The 16,028-nt window shown below is 46.3% G+C and overlaps 1 long non-coding RNA gene across 1 annotated transcript; it reads left to right on the forward strand.

The window, feature by feature from the left end:
* The first annotated feature begins 4,564 nt into the window (after window positions 1-4,564).
* Window positions 4,565-15,870, forward strand: LOC106030570 (uncharacterized). Its single transcript, XR_007165034.2, has 3 exons — window positions 4,565-6,125; window positions 6,994-7,610; window positions 15,074-15,870. It is a non-coding gene; the product is annotated as an uncharacterized lncRNA (long non-coding RNA).
* Window positions 15,871-16,028: the final 158 nt, after the last annotated feature.

A 16,028-nucleotide genomic window follows, 5' to 3' on the forward strand; every position in this document is an offset into this window, starting at 1 on the left:
TTTCTAATACTGTAACACTCAGAAAATTTATGCTGTGAGCACTTTTGAACCTCTTAAGATTCATGTGTGGAATGCAGCATATGCTGGAGGCCAAAAACAAAAAAATGCATGCAAATATTTCACAGAATTAATATAAAACACTATGGGATTCCTGCATGTACTGTAAATTATTCTGATTGTAATTTCAAGGCTCTTTATACATGAGATGATATAAAGAAATATAGATACAGAATATAGAAAAGTTAAGCAGTGACATGAGTGATGTCCATCAAAATAAAAGACATGAGAATTTTGAGATTTTATTCTACTGCATGATAAATTAAGCCTTTCTCTTCCTTTTACTGTTTTTCTTCTATTTTTTTTTCTCTCACAGGAGATCAACAATTATAACGTTTCCTATTCAAACTACATTCCTGCCCCTTGTTTCTTGGAGGCTATTAAAGTCCACATCACACCAGCCTAATTATCACGATATAAAATTATACCCTGTTTAGTTTCTGAAAGACAAACAAGCTCCGAATCCAAGAGAGGATTCATGGCTGTGAATCAGTTAAGAAGACTTCCTCCAGTCTCAAAGATTTAGATGCGTAACTTATATTTAAAGGTACCTAATTACCTTTAAGAATTTGAGCCTAAGTCCCTTGGGGTTAACTTGTGGCTCTCTCCTTAGCACTTCCTATAGCAATTTCAGAGAGATGTCTGTGTAGTTTGCTGCCGCCAGGCACTGAAGGAGGGAAGGAGTCTCTATTTCAAACCTGTATATGCAACTAGGTATCAGAGTTAAAAGCTAAACTGCTTCAAACCTACCACTGGCAACTTTCAAAGCTCCATTATGAATTTAACTTCTCAGTACCACTGACTTGACCTCGCACACATCTGAAACCCACCTATTGCCATTTCTTCTTACGCCTTTCACCTTCCATGTGCTTGAATAAAACCACTTCTTTCATGAACCCAATATAACATGCTGCTGTCCTCTAAGAAGCACTAGGCTTTTTTCTTTCCTCTGCTGCTTTGCAACATCCTAGCTTTGGAATGCATCCAGTAAGCTCCTTAAGCACATGGAGTCACAAGTACTCAGCACAGAAGGGTATTATATAAATAATAATAATAATATAATTAATAGCCCATAAATGGGACCTTAAGGGGCTTCTAATCTTCACGTGTTTGGAAAGCAACTTTGAGAAACTATTTAATTTGGGTGAGAGTTCTTAGCAGCAATATAATAAGCAAAATATCAAACAAGTTTGTACAATTACACAGCCAAGTGGGCTCCAGCACAAGGCAATATGTGTATACAGTTCAGCTGTGGCAGAGCATTGCCCATCCCTGGATTCCTAAAGCTGATTTTTTAAACAAAGTTTACAGGGAATGTGTAGGATGTGTTACTCTTATGCACTACGGACTTGAAACTAGGTGCCAGGTTGGAGGAGTGAATCATTTTGGAAGCGGCGGATTTCTTTTCCTGAAGTAAGAAATGACATAATGTATGCAGCTACACACACACTAGCAATATACTATTGATGCCTATATTTAATGGTCTTGATTTTTTTTTCAGTTAAATGATGTCATATATAATTTCAGCACCCCTGGTGTTTCAGTGTAAGTACATTTTGTTCTCTGTTTACATGGAGGGTTTCAGTACCACAACTGCAAACAAAATGAGCAGAATTTCGTTAACAGTGCTGCTGTAGTCTATGGTCTTGTGACTTTGAAATGTTGCTTATGTCTAAAAATATATAGACAGAGCTGAATAATGATTTTTGCTTCAGAACTATTTGACTACGTCATCCCCCCTTTTACAGCTGCTCAGCAGCAGGACCTTCTAAGAGGTATTAATCACCAAGTTTTCTATGAAAAACACACATTTTAGTGAACAATTTAGAATGGAGTATTGAAAAAATGGGCTGTCCTGAAAGCAGCATTTCGAAACATGGGTAAGACACGGGCCACTTCTGCATGCAGCATCACAACACAGAGAGTATCTGCTTATGGATGTCTGGGCAGAGATGAAACCCTCACCCTGACAAAGCACCCATCTCCTCCGTGCCCTGCTGCCATTAGGGACCTGCCCTGCGCACAAACCATCCCCTTGGGCTGACGGTGGAGCTTTTGGGTTGAAAAACACAGAATTGTCCATAACAGCCCTCCATTTCCCTCACATTTCCCCTCAGGGTTCCTCACGGAGGCCTCCGCGGGTTGACAGGGCAGAGCCACCGCTCCCGCCCTCCCCGCCGCGCCGCCATTCCGGCCCCGCGGCGGGAAGGGGGGCGCTGCGCCGACATAACGGCAGCAGCCGCCATGGAAATGGGATTCCCCTCAGCAAGATGGGCGGCAGGGGGGCGAAGGGGGTCTGGGGGGGGCCGAGGGCGGCGATCCCGCCGCCCTCGGCCCCCCCAGACCCCCTTCGCCCTCCTGCCGCCCGGCGCGACCCGCTGAGGGGCTGAGAGAAACCCACGAGAAGTCATCCCGAGCGCTGCGTCACGATGTTTCCTTCACGCCACGCAGTGTTGTTTTTGGGGGAAAAATAAAAAATCATAAGCAATTAAAAAAAAAATCATCCAAATTTAGCAAATTTAGCGGCAGTGTGGAGTTTTCCTGGCTAAAAGGGGTGGAATTGGACGTGGAAGGGGGGAGATGAGGCACTGAGGAGAGCAGAGGCTGGAAGGGGCAGCTCTTGGCGGCCAGGAGAGAAATAGGATGGGATCTGGTGGGGGCAGCTGGTGCTGCAAGTCTTCCCTTTTAGCAGCAGGAAGGAATGGAGTATAGGATATGAGGCCTGTGAGGAGGCAGGTAGGGAGGCAAGTGGTGAAGCAGGAGCATGAAATTGGGTTTGTGCGCAAGGCAAAGAGAAACAAACACAACAGGTCGAAAGGGAGGAATTTCAGAGGAATGTCAGAGCCGGAACAAGGACAAGGGGAGAAAAACACAGCTATCAAGTGGGGAGAAAGGAATGTCCCCTACTGCCAGATCAGCTGGGCTGAAAACGATGAGGTACACCCATGGCTTGCTATTCCTCTGCTGTCAGCAAATAGTGAGACCATCAAGTGTCTGCACTGCTCGTCTGTGTAAAAAATGACAATTTTCCACTGATAGAGGTTAATCCCCCAGCACAAATGGCAGAAGGGCATGCTGTGTAGTCAAAGTGCTCAGCAACCCTGCTAACGATCCTGAGGTAACATACACAGAAATTCAGATGGCAGGATGCGTGACCTCTCTCTGCTTTCAGTACGGCCTGCAAAATTATGGTGCAGGACGCGTCCTTAATTTATCTTCCCTCTGTATGTTCATCACGTTGCAGGTTTCAATGGCATGATCTCGGTGGTTTTCCACAGGACGCCTCCCTTCCTCAGTGCATAAGGTGGATGGTGCGCAGGGGATGAATGGCAGCCGGGCAGTGACGGGGGATGTTTCACTCACTGCTTCACTTTTGCAGAAACTGGAGCACAAAGGGTGAGTGACATGGGGGAGGTCTCAGGAGCAAGGAAGCCTTAATATTTAGTTAGACGAACATTTCCTGTGATATCAAAGGTAGATTCGGTTTCCCCGTGTCACATCTGCCCATACACTGTTCTCTGCCTCATCGTGGCAGTTACCAGCTCCCTAAGTGCGGTAATGCAACTGCGTGTGGTACTGCAGTGCAGATGATTTACAGGCCAATCTCATAAATAATTGCATCAGTGCTATTACAGAAGCAGTGAACTGTGCTGTGAGAGTGGGACTGGGCAGCTGGAGGTGTGGGCTGAGAGGGGGGGAACTTCTTTTACTGCTTTTGCCGTGGGAGGAAGATTTCCGTTAGCTATACCCTGAGTCCCTCTTTGCTGGAGTAGCAATGATGGTATAAGAACTGGCCCCTCGCCTCTGAAAGGCATGTAACAACTTCTTCGTTAATGCTGGTGAGTTACTCCACTGTCTGAGCCCCCAAGCAACACTGGTGAATAATTCTTAGTGCGGAGCAGGGTTAGGGCAACATTCAGCATATAAGGACACAGGAGCACAGGCAGAATGCAGGAGAAATCAGGTTGTTGACCAGGAGTTACACAAGTGGTTGCTGGCTGTTCTGCTCACCAAATGATGCAAGAATCCCACAGGAAAAAGAAAAACAACAACAAAAACCAAAACAAACAAACAAAAATCTAGAACATCACATATAATTAAAGACTGAATCCTTGCACAGTTGTGCACAGAGCTAAGTGAAGGACATGGCTCTTAACCCAGCATTTGACTAAAATACTAATTTCCTTTTAGATATTCTGTTCATCCCAAAATACCTCTCTTCCAGCCTCACCGTGTTTAGATCTGGTTAGGATGGCTGCTCCTCCATTTCTCCCTGCCTGTAGCACCTAGGAGGGTGCTGCTCACTGCATCCCCATGCCCACGGAACCGGGGTGAAGTGGCAGGGGCCTCCTGCATCCTGCATGCTGCCAGGACATCCCAGCCCAGTATAGACCTTCTTCTGCCTCAGCTGGACAGAAGCTGCTGCATTCATTTCCTCCCCCTGAAAGCAGCGTGTGAGCTGAGAGCTGTGCAGCCTCAGCCGGCTGCGTGGGTGGGGAGAGGCAGCCGGCGTTCCCCAGGGAAAGGCAGGCTTGGGTGTACACTATTGATTTGCCGGGGGGCAAAGAAAGAGCAGAGCATCTGGGTCCTGCGAGAGGATGGCTTGCCCCACCAGAGATCAATCTGCCAGAAGTTAGAAGGGCAGAAGTTTCCTTTGTTCCTTTTGTCTTACGGAAGAAAAAGAGAGATGAGGAAACAGGTTTAAGGATTCTGGCCCTGGGTATAGGGAAGGGAATAACCTCTTTGTTTGGTGAGTAGCACAGCCCAATCCAGCAGTGCCAGGTTTTTTAAAGAATTTTAATGGTGTCTATAGCTGAGGAAATGGTGACTGCTGAGGGTGGGGGATCTAGAGAGTTTAGTGCATGTTAGTTGGGCTACTTTTGGTTTGAAATAAGGGCAGCTTCAGGGACAAGTGGCCAAGTTCCCAAGCCAGTATTTTGTGGTTTTACAATCACACTTTCAAAAATGTTTTCTCCTTCCTGTTGCTGTGTGGAAGATCCACCAAAATAGTCACGAAGATTGCCAGTACACCAGGCAACAGAAAAAATATATATTGCTAATAGCATCTGTTTTGCAGTCTGTGTGACATATAACACCAGGAGACAAGTAGGTTTGAAATGCACGTGTGTTTTCAATTGTTTTTAATTTGACAGTGACTCTTTGAAAACATAACATTGCCTCCAGAGTTTATTTTACATTTCCCAGTAAATAAGAGTTATGCTGCCAGGCGTGGTTACTTCGGGGTTTTTTTAGTTGTTCCTAAAATCATGGTCTAAAAACTCCTAAAATGCAGATTGTAGTGTTCCATATTTTTGGAAGGACTTGTTCATTGTGTCCCCACAGCACTCCATGCTCTGCTTTACTGTTGCACCTTTGTCTGTTAAGTCTGTACTCGAAGAAATCGTATTTCACAACGTGGTTTTGTTCAATAAGAAAACATGAAAAGCACATTCCTTTTCTGGGGGGCAATAACTATGATAAAATAATGAGCTAAACAGGGCACAAGCGGTCACGGGTATGTCAGTGTTCATGCTGCTAACATGCTTTCTGGGATGGCTTTGGTCCATGCACGCAGTACTCCCCGGGCCGTGCCCAGAGACCATTCCCAGGAGGCAGCGTGGGGACTTGTTCTAGGCAAAGAGGAGAATGCTGCCACATGAACACAAGCTGGCAGCAGAGTCAGAGGACAGGCGCCGGGCAGGCGCTGGACGTGTTCAAGTTACTAATATGAATGTTGTGGAAATGAGCTTTAAAGGAGGCAATTCCTCATTTTCAAGTGGAAGGCAGAGGAGCAAGCAATGAGGTGAAGCATCCAGGATCAGCAAGGACATCGTGGGATACAACACAGTCTTGGGGTACAACACAGATCTTCTGTTTGTTAAGTTTCAGGGCCGTAAGTTCACAATGTTGATGTTTCAGGCAGACCTGTTTGGACAAACAGATAATTACTGTGAAGCACTGCCACAACTCTCCACTTCATGAAGGACGTAGCTCTCCGGCACCTTTCCTGTGTAATGCTCTTGGTCCTACGCAAAATCCATTAGGAGGATCTCCAGCCAGTGGAATAAGTAGGGTGCACAGGCCTGCTTGCCTGGTTGTTTTTATAGAATGGATAGTAATTTAAGTAACACAGTGCAGACTTGAATCATATTTCAACTGCACCAGATACATCTGAGCAGTCTTTTAGTCAGAAAAATGTGCGTTTCCTCTGGGATATGAAATATGAACTACGAGGTAAAGGGAGAAAGGGAGAAAGAAGGGAGATACAATTTGTATTTTCTTCTCCTGCTAGGTCTGTAACCTCTGGCAGTGAGCACCATGTCACCTGGGTGTGTTAACACCTCAGAAGTTACTGTTAAGCCTGCCAGGATTTGTCTGTGAGAGACCAAAATTAATTCGAAGGGACAGGGAGATGTTGGGAACCTGTCTTCTTCAGCACACAGCTTCAGCTATACAACCACTAAACTTAGGATTACAGCAGTTGTAAAAAAAAAATAAAGTGCATTCCAGATTCTATCCCCTTCCCTCCCCAAACCCCAGACATCATGGTTTCTTCCTAAATAATGTCTGTGGTCACCTATTTAGGTTATTTGCAAAGCTTCCGCTTACCACAGTCATTTTGTAGGAACGAGTGTGTTCCTTCAGTGCCAGAGCGTATGGCTTTGTGATAATAAGAGCAGAAATAGGGATGGGAAAAAGACCAGAAGAAAACAGAGGCCTCACCTAGTGCTGCCCTTTTATTAAACAGACTGAGAAGAGAATCAGGGAAAAGCCAGGCAGTACTTCATCCCAAGCTATCACATCAGTTAAGACTGAAAGCAATTACTGACAGATTCACAGGGTTAAGATTGTGGTTAGGGCTGGATGATGTTTGTTCAGGCAGGAAAGCTGCCTATGCAGTTAATTCCAAGCACTTTTAATTTGTCTGATTCACAGGTTGCCACACCTGAAAACAGTGAGATCCAATTTAGCTTGGAAACAGAACAAGGGGACCCACGCGTACCTTAAAACTTCCTTCCTTAAAAACAAGGCGGCGAATGCAAGTCCTCACTTCTAAAGCAGCTCTGCTTTAAATTCCCTCAGGTTGTCTCCTCTCCACTCCTGTTAAGCTGTGTGAATACCAGGGAAGTGTAAGTCACAAAGACTTTCAGCGGAGCGTCTTGCTGATCATCAGAACAGTAGTTTTGTACTCCGAAACATCTCTCTGTAGAAGAGCAGGTGGTCTGTACTGCTAAGGAAGAGACTGTAAGCATGCACATGATGGAGAAAGAGCCATTTCCAGCGTGAGGTTGGATGCGTGTGGAATCAGGACACGTTGATCCAAGCTCACGCAGATAACGCCCTGAATTCATGTACTCATTTGTCTTACGAGTTTGAAATTTCCAGAGGTGCCTCTGGGATTTAGTTGTACCATTTCCAGTGGCACCAGGGTGCTTAAATGCAGTAATGAGGAGTACAGACCTTGTGGGGTCACAAAGAGGAGTAGAGCTACGTGACTTTGGGAACATGTATTTTCACCAAAAGCTCTCCCAGTGTGCTCCCAGCTCCCATAGGTAAGTGAGAACCGCGTCCTTCGCTGAGCTCTTTGAACAACTCCAGCCATCGTGCTTTGTAAATTGTCCTTCGAATGCTCTAGTTTTTCCTTATCAGCATGGTGAAGGACAAGCTGCTTTTGAAAAGTTTGTTGATCCTACTCTTTATCTTATAGGAAGTGCATCCTGGCTTGACCTAAAGAAATCCACAGTGCTTCTGAAATGAGCTGTCACTGCTTTTGCGTATCTCTTAAGTGCAAGATTTGGTGCTTAGTACTGTAAATGTCAAAACCCTTTGACCCACACGTATCTGTGGCCACAAAGATGGGTATTCCCTTTCTATTTCAGTCTTTCCTCAGACCTGTGGAATACAGAAAAATGGTAAAATTTCCCCAAAGAGTTCCAGTCATCAAATAAGAAAATTGCAGTGAATCTGTAGGTGAACTTAAATGAAATCTTACAGAAAATTCAAGTGGATTTTTACATAACATATTTAAAAACAAGTAAGTAGCCAAAAATGCACTTCATCTTTGGAATTTCACATGAAAACCACTTCTAAAAAAAAACATCATTGTTTCTCCTTTTTCTCAGTTCCTGGGGCACTTGCCACAGCTTGTATTTTATGTGGTGAAATTGGTGTATTAGTCACTGAACTGAAAGAAACAGAGGGATAGAACTTGTCCTTCATTTATCTTTTTTTATTTGCTTACTTCTTGCCCTTCAAGCCTGATTTGATATCTTCTGTCCTAGTCAAAGCACTCCTTTATTTTCCATCCTCAAGCCGCCAGCCCCTTGGAGCAGTGCACATTTTAGACACTAGTAACCTCTCCCATCCCACTTTTAAGACTGGTGGGCTGAACTTGTCCAGCTGTTTCTGCAGACCCTATGATGAGCACAGAGTATTTCATATTCTGTCTATTCCTTTCTTGCGGTTGCTATCCCTACAAGCCCATTCTTCAGTTTCCTATCCCATCTAGCACTAAAAGCAGGATCCAGCTCTTGAGGTACAATGAAGGGCACTAAAAGGACTCAGAAGTTTATCTTTACAGCAGACCAGCAAGCACTGGCCTTTCAAAAAGCAGGATCAGCAAAAGGGTGTCTCCTATTGTTCCTCCCTAGAGCAAGCTTAGAGCAAGCAGAGAATTATGCAAAGAAGTGAATTCCACTCACACGGACAGCACAAATAATTGAACGGAAGCGTTCTCGGTAATGACTGCAGTTACCTCAACAAGCAAGATGGGTGCCTTGGATATACAGTCCAAGCCCTGTTAATTCCGGATGATCACTTGTCCCCTTGCTTTCCGTGTACATTTAGTTCATCAAATTGATTTGTGTTTTAACAGGGGCAGATCAAAGAAGTTGCCACCAGACGTCTTTGTCAGATGTAAAAAAGCCTGTCTTCAAATCAGAAGCAAGTTGACACAAAATGTCTGGTGGCCTGTGCCCATAAACAGGTGAAAGTCATTTGCTCAGCTTACAAGGAGAGTTCTTTGTTATAATCTGCTAGGGAAATATTACCATGTGCTCAGAAGTGGTCTACGTGCATCCTGACCGTGACCGTGCTGGAACCAAGCTAGTTTGAGAAAGCCACGTTTCCCGTCTGGTGCAAGATGCGGCCTCTCCACCTGGGTGGTGTCTCACAACAGAGGAGTTCCCAGCCAGCGGAGAGGATTTAATCTGCACTCCTTGCAGCCTGCGCAGTGCCAGTTTGAAGTGGCCCTATGGTGACGATCCCAACCTGCCAGCCCTTTGGGCTGGCTGCAGCACCCTGCTTTCTCAGTGGAGAACACCCTTTAACCCCACACCTCTTCCCACTCCCAGGTGACAAACCCTCCATCTGCACCATCTTGGGAGCCATATCCATTGCTCACCAACGAATGCCTGTGGGATGAAGCCGGCATGAGTACACTAAAGTAGGTTGTCCTTCTGTCCTCTGCCAGCGTTCAAAGAAAGCGTATGAGCATTCCCAGATCTGTAAGAGGGAAGGGTACTTCCCAGCAGGGCATGTTATAGGAGAGAAAACATCTTCTGCCTTACTGCTTGGCTTCACAATCCGGCATTTGGGCACAGAGTTGTTGCTGTTGTAGTTACCATTCATTTCAGAAGCTTTGACTTGATTTGATCTCAACGAAAGTTGCAAGCTGAGCAAGTAAGAACTCAAGTTCTGATATTTCAACACTCTGTTTTTGTGTCAGGTTTAGGATAAAGACTCAGAAATGTGACCCATCTGCCCCCCTCATTGAAGTAGTTAAATATGTTATCACGTGGAATGTTTCTTTTTGATGTTCTCCAAATCAAAACAGCTCATTTCAGCTTTGTTTCAGGTGGAACTGTATGCCTACAGGTAGTTTTAGTGCTTCTGCTTTGTAGACATCAAGACCTATATCCTGTTCAGCACACAGTCACAATTCTGGTGCACTGTTCCATTTCAGCCAGAGGAAAAAATACATTAAGAAAAAACAAACAAAAAAAAACAACCAACCAACCAAACAAAACATCTTGACAAAAAGAACCATCCCACAGAGAAGAAGAACCAAGTAGCTCAGATTACATCTCCCAGAGAGGTATTGCGGGGCTTAGGCACACACAGGTTACTACCAGACTGATCCTAGTTGTTTCCAGTGTGTTCCAGCAAACCGTGTTTGAATTGAGATGTATGATTCACTAATTAAATACTTCATCTTTTTCTTTTTTTTTCCCTAGAAAAAATCAACTTCTATAAAAAGTTTTTTGGTGTAGGTTTTAAAGCAGCTGTGGAGCTTAAGATATTTGACAATCAAGCTATTATTTAAAGATCTTAATATAGATTAAGGATACTCAGACTCAGTTCTTCAAAGATTTGGTCAGACAAGAAAGTGTTCAAATATTTACTGGAGAGGACGATAATAAACTGGATTAATCTCTACCATATTTTTCCTAGACAGAAACGTCACTTCAAACATGATTCCCCTCTGGTGGTGGCCTTCCCCTCCAGTAACCGAGTTCTTGGTATCTGCAGCACGAGCAGAACAGTTCTGTTGTGAAAGAAGGAAATCGGCAGAGCCGCAAGTTCTGCACTGACTCAGAATAAAACTGAAGTCTCAGAAGAGGAGCTGAGGTTGAAGGATGCCCTTCAGAAGTTCCAAGAAGGCAGTTTGCTTTGAAATGTCCCCAGTGGCAGGGAAGTGTTACTGTGAAATTGAAGCAGAAGTCCTCGGTGCTGCAGCTTTCGCAATACTGAAGCGCTGTGCTTTCACCTTCTGTCACAAGTCGTTAGGAACACCAGTTGCTGTTCAGACAGCCCAACTGCTGACCGCACCTCGGGCAGAGGTACCTCTTTTCTCATTCCCCTGGCTTTGGCTGTGCCTTCAGACAGCTGCGCTGAATTTCCCAGCGACGCCCGCAGTTGTGACCCCTGCGATGAGAATCCAGTAATTCCTCCCGTCTGTCTGGACGAAGAGCTGTGGTATCCAAGTGTTTCCTCTGAAGTCCACGTGCCTCCTTCTCCCCCTTACCCTTCATGTCTGTGCGCTGACACGGCGTTTGAAGTCGTCAGGTGACCACTACACACTGCAGAGCCTCCTTTGGGAGTTTTGGGCTTGTAGTTGCCAGCACACGCTCCCCTTCCCTCCAGAGTGACCTGGAGTAACTGGGAGGCGTCACAGCCCTTTCCTCTCGCCAGCTTGCACTTTGGATAACGACACCCTGCTTGCTTGTATCCCCTTTGCAGGTTTGACTAGACACAGTGTGCGATTCACATCCCCCTGGAGCTTGCCATGTGGAAAAACAATACCCTTGTGTACCCGAAACGTTCTTTAATCCTTCTAGATTAAATATAGGCGGTGGGCACCTGAAAGGAAACAGAGAAAGCGTCTGAACAGACTGAACACAGCCTTGAGTCTCTAGGCTATGAAAAAAGAGAAGCCCTTGCATATGTTACTGAAATTCGACTCCTGATGAAACACGCGCCGCACAGGCTCAAGATCACACCTTAAGATCAGAAGAGAAGACATCAAAACGCCAGGCAGACCTCCGTCTGTCTATCTCGTTCTCTCCCTGTATGACCAAGTACGCCGCAGCTGCGGGGTTGGAGCCCAGTTTACCCTAAGAGATCGGGCCACTGAGGGATTTCCCTGCGCACCACAGCTCTGGGCTCCTGGCAGCAGGAGCCTGCCTGCGGGGTTGTGACAGCCCAGGGAGGCTGAGCCGCTGGAGGAGCCTGCAAGAGCCCCTCTGCTTTGTGCCACTCACTCGGGGAAGACTGGGCACAGAACCACACAGCCCAGATCTCATGGGAGCAGCATCAAAAGTTACTTGCGTCACTCCTCGGTGAGAGTCAGACAAAATCTGACAAACCTGAAAAGGACAAAAGAGCACCGCTGCCCAGCAAAAATCAGCCAACAGAGCTTTCACCACTTTCTTTCTTCCCTCGAGTAGATCATAGCAGACTCGAATCACCTTGTCCCCTCCGTCCCTTCGACATCTGTGTGCCAGGCGTCCAGCCCGGTGGGTCAGCTCCTGCCAGCTGTGCCCAGCCACGCTTCCCGGGGGAGCAGGCAGCCCTTCGGAGGTCTTGAGGGACCTCCACGGTCTGTTATGATCCCTTCAGGTAACGTTCCCCAACACCTGTAGCCGTTCGTTGGCTTGCTGATGTTAATGCCGCGAGAACTCTTATCCGATGTATTTATTAGTGGGGTTGTTAATGTTTTGGGAAGGCACGGGCTGGCTTGGGTTCAAAGGAGGACCACGAGAATGGAAAATAAGCCCTGCAGGTGCTTATTTCAGGAGCTCCTCACTAACACACCTCGCTAAGGGGAAGGTTGGTAAAGGGTGTGGATACTTGCAGCCGCAAAGGGTGTTTTAGCACAGGGCTCTTCGATTCTGCACAGCAAGCTCCAGTTTCTGGCTACTGAAGTTAGGACCTCCTATGATACATCAAATGAAGCACATTTCTGATCACTGGGCAGAGGCTGGGGGCATCGATAAACTCACCAGTGCTTGAGGCTCTAAGGAGAGAAGAAGGAGGGTGTGCTGCACCATCCGGCACGCACCCATGTGCAGAGGGGAGCCGGGTGTGTGAAGGACGTGAGGCAGAAAGATCTGGAGCTCTGTGCTTTAACTCAATAACATGTGAATGCTTTGTTCCTGCAACACAGTCGGAATGTTAGCAGTGGAAAGACGTGCTTGAGGTCTTGTTGTGATCTGAGAATACCAGAAAGTGAAGTGCTGCAACGTGTGTTATCATTAATGGGTTTATTCGGACGTGGAACAGCATAAACAAGAGACAATTGTGGTGCCATTTAATTCTGGGGAGACGATGCAGCCTCTGCCAGAGCATCAAGCAAGAAACCCAAATGCATTTTGTCATTCCAGTCTCTGCAGATCCCTCGTTCAGTGGCTATCAGCGCAGGACTCACACGAAGGAAAACAAAATGAAATCACTCATTGCTCTTTATAAGTGCTGAACATCTCTCATCTTCACAAAGAATGTGATCGTGAAGACAGGACAGTGTTAGGGATGGGTCTGGTTTTGTAACTGTGGTGTGGGGGCAGGGCTCGTCTCTTTCTGGAAAGCTTTAGCCCCATGCTGTTAGCTGGAGGCTGCCGAGGATGTGCTCTGAGGAGTTGGGAGATAGTTAGAAGTCAGGGAACCTGGAGGGGAAACCGATACTGAGGGGGAAAGGAAGATCAGAAGTTCTTCGTCGTGGTCAAGGAGAATGAAAGCTTGCTTTTTCTGGAAGATTTTTTGCTTTGTGGAAGATTTGTGTAGGCTGGGATGAGAGTTTTAATTTGAGCACTCTCCTACCTCTTTTTTTTCCTGAGCTACTGGGACAGTTATTGTACCTGAGACAGGAGTTCAGCTTATGTGAAGAAGGTAAAGAAGAAATTATCCATCGATTTCTTTTTCAAGTCAAAAGGCTTAATTTTCGGTATTCCTGCTACAGACTGCTTAAATGTGAGGTGGCCTTTGATACTTGTTGAGACTCCTTCATATATACTTCTGAGCACTCAGGAGTATGGCTGACTGCTTGGGGCCATCTCTGTGCTGTTCACAGAATCACAGAATCATCTAGGTTGGAAGAGACCTCCAAGATCACCGAGTCCAACCTCTGACCTAACACTAACAAGTCCTCCACTAAACCATATCACTAAGGGCTACATCTAAACATCTTTTACAGACCTCCAGGGATGGTGACTCAACCACTTCCCTGGGCAGCCCATTCCAATGCCTAACAACCCTTTCGGTAAAGAAGTTCTTCCTAACATCCAACCTAAACCTCCCCTGGCGCAACTTTAGCCCATTTCCCCTCGTCCTGTCACCAGGCACGTGGGAGAATAGACCAACCCCCACCTCGCTACAGCCTCCTTTAAAGTGCCTGTTCCTCCTGTTCCTCCAGTGTTCATTTTGAAGAATGAAGACGAGATTCCTTGGCAAGCAGGGTCGGCATTTTTCATAAACTTACAGTGCAGGAACACAGCTCAAAAAAACCCTATGGCCTAAAACCAGGGGCATAATTAGGTCTTCCTCTCTGTAGTTCATGTTCTTGAATTGTGTGAAATTACGACTATAACTGATGAGTAAAAACAAAACGTTAGAGGGAGCTTTCCATTTACAACATTTTTACTGGGAGCCGAGTCCACCCTAACCTCGGCACGCAGGAAGGATTTTGTGAAGGACACGCGACTTTGCCTAGACTTCACAGACTTAAACTGGCGACGTGAGGTGGAAAACTGGAAAATGAGGTGGCAAAAAGTGCATGTTTTTACATATATACGCAGCAGGCACACAGTCACAGCAAGGAGGCATGTGCTGCACCGGTTCAAAGGGGAAGAGCCTAGTGGGAGATTAAAGGGGGGATAATTGCAGACAACCAGAAAGTTTTATAATAGAGGTGCTAATAATATACAGCAGAGGTAGGAAACTGCAAGGAACAGAAATGAGGATAAAATGCAAATAAAAGAGATCCTTTGATCCGTCTGGCTTTCTCCCTGTATAACAGAATTATTTTATCACCCTCTTACTTCATTTCCCTTCCACTTTCATCTTGCTTTCCTCTGGTAACTTCCTAGTTCCTCTGCCCTGACACCACACCGGGTTTGCCTCCCTCCACATGTCTCGAAGCAGTGCAGGATGCGCCTTTATCAGGGGCTGACTCGAAATACGAAACATCTTCAGTGAGAGATTGTACTTCTCATTTTACCGCCGATTTTGGGAAGCAGGGGAAGAGGTGGTGGAGGGAGGAGCTCTGAAAGTCCCCCCGCATAGCAAGCCACATGGCTTGTTCAGCCCCAAATGCCAAAACTCCTGCCCACCATTCTGGGTGAAAACATAAACATTTAGAGAAAAGAGAACCTAAGAAAGGAGTAGCCTGGGAACCGAGCCTGGGAGTGGGATTTTCAGAATGTTTTTTTGCAAATTTCTGATTTTTACCAAAGCCAAGGAAGTAAAAACCATTTCCCTTTCTCCCTCCATCCCTTACTCCGTATCCTCTTTGCTTTCACAGGTCAAGAGGTCCGTGACCAGAAGGAAGGAACCCAGCCCTTTCTAAACAGGACATCATTTGAGTCCCCTAACAGAAATCTCAACTCTTCAGGACTTCAAAAAGCCTGGTCAGTCCTAGCTCAAAGCTCAGGCTAAACGTGGTTACGTGAGTCACCGCTTTACTGATTTCATACCTCAACATGAGGGGAAATAACAGCGGTGATACAAATGTGCAGCAGAGTAAGGAGCCTGCAAGGAACAGAAAGGAGGAGAAAATTAAGGAGGGGTGAAAAGAAAGAGCCAGTTTCTGCTCTAACATGGCCAGGAGGCTTGTCGATGGCCTGGAAAAGGTTGAAAAGCATTCTGCTTGTCTGGCAGTGACATCTCGGGGGGGCTTGCTCCGTGCTCGTTGTGGGGGTGAGCTTTAAGGCACGGTAGCTTTAGCCAGAGGGACTCGCGTGTTTATGTTTGAGTTGCAGTTCCAGCTGCGTGGGAAGGTGAAGACATCTTTGGAGTGCTCCCATTTCTGAGGGTGCCCTGGGAAGGAAGGACTAATTTGGAGGCCGTGCTCTTCCTGACGACACTGAAACGAATTTGGTACCACTTCTGGGGGAGACTCAGAGCACCCTTTTTACTGAGTGCTTGCATGGGTAACGTTGGTGAGGGCCTTGCTGCCGTGAGGGTCGGGGGCATCCTGCATCGGCTGCAGGGGCGAGCTGGGTGGATGGAGGTCAGGAGTATCCCAGGTTCACCCCGAAAGCTGGTGGCATCTGCCTCCTATGACCTGAAACGGGCTCACCTCTGAGGGACTTTAACAAAAATGCCTGGTTTCCCACTTGTTGACTAGTTTTCTGGTCCTCTGGGAGAGAGGGATGCTCCATGCCTTGCACGGCACAGGATAGTTCAATATTAGTGGTAAAAGGAGACACGTACAGCTCTGGTCTGCAACGATCTGTGATGAGATTGCTGCTGCTGCA

Source organism: Anser cygnoides, chromosome 2 (genome assembly GCF_040182565.1).
Source record: "Anser cygnoides isolate HZ-2024a breed goose chromosome 2, Taihu_goose_T2T_genome, whole genome shotgun sequence".
NCBI classification, from domain to species: domain Eukaryota; kingdom Metazoa; phylum Chordata; class Aves; order Anseriformes; family Anatidae; genus Anser; species Anser cygnoides.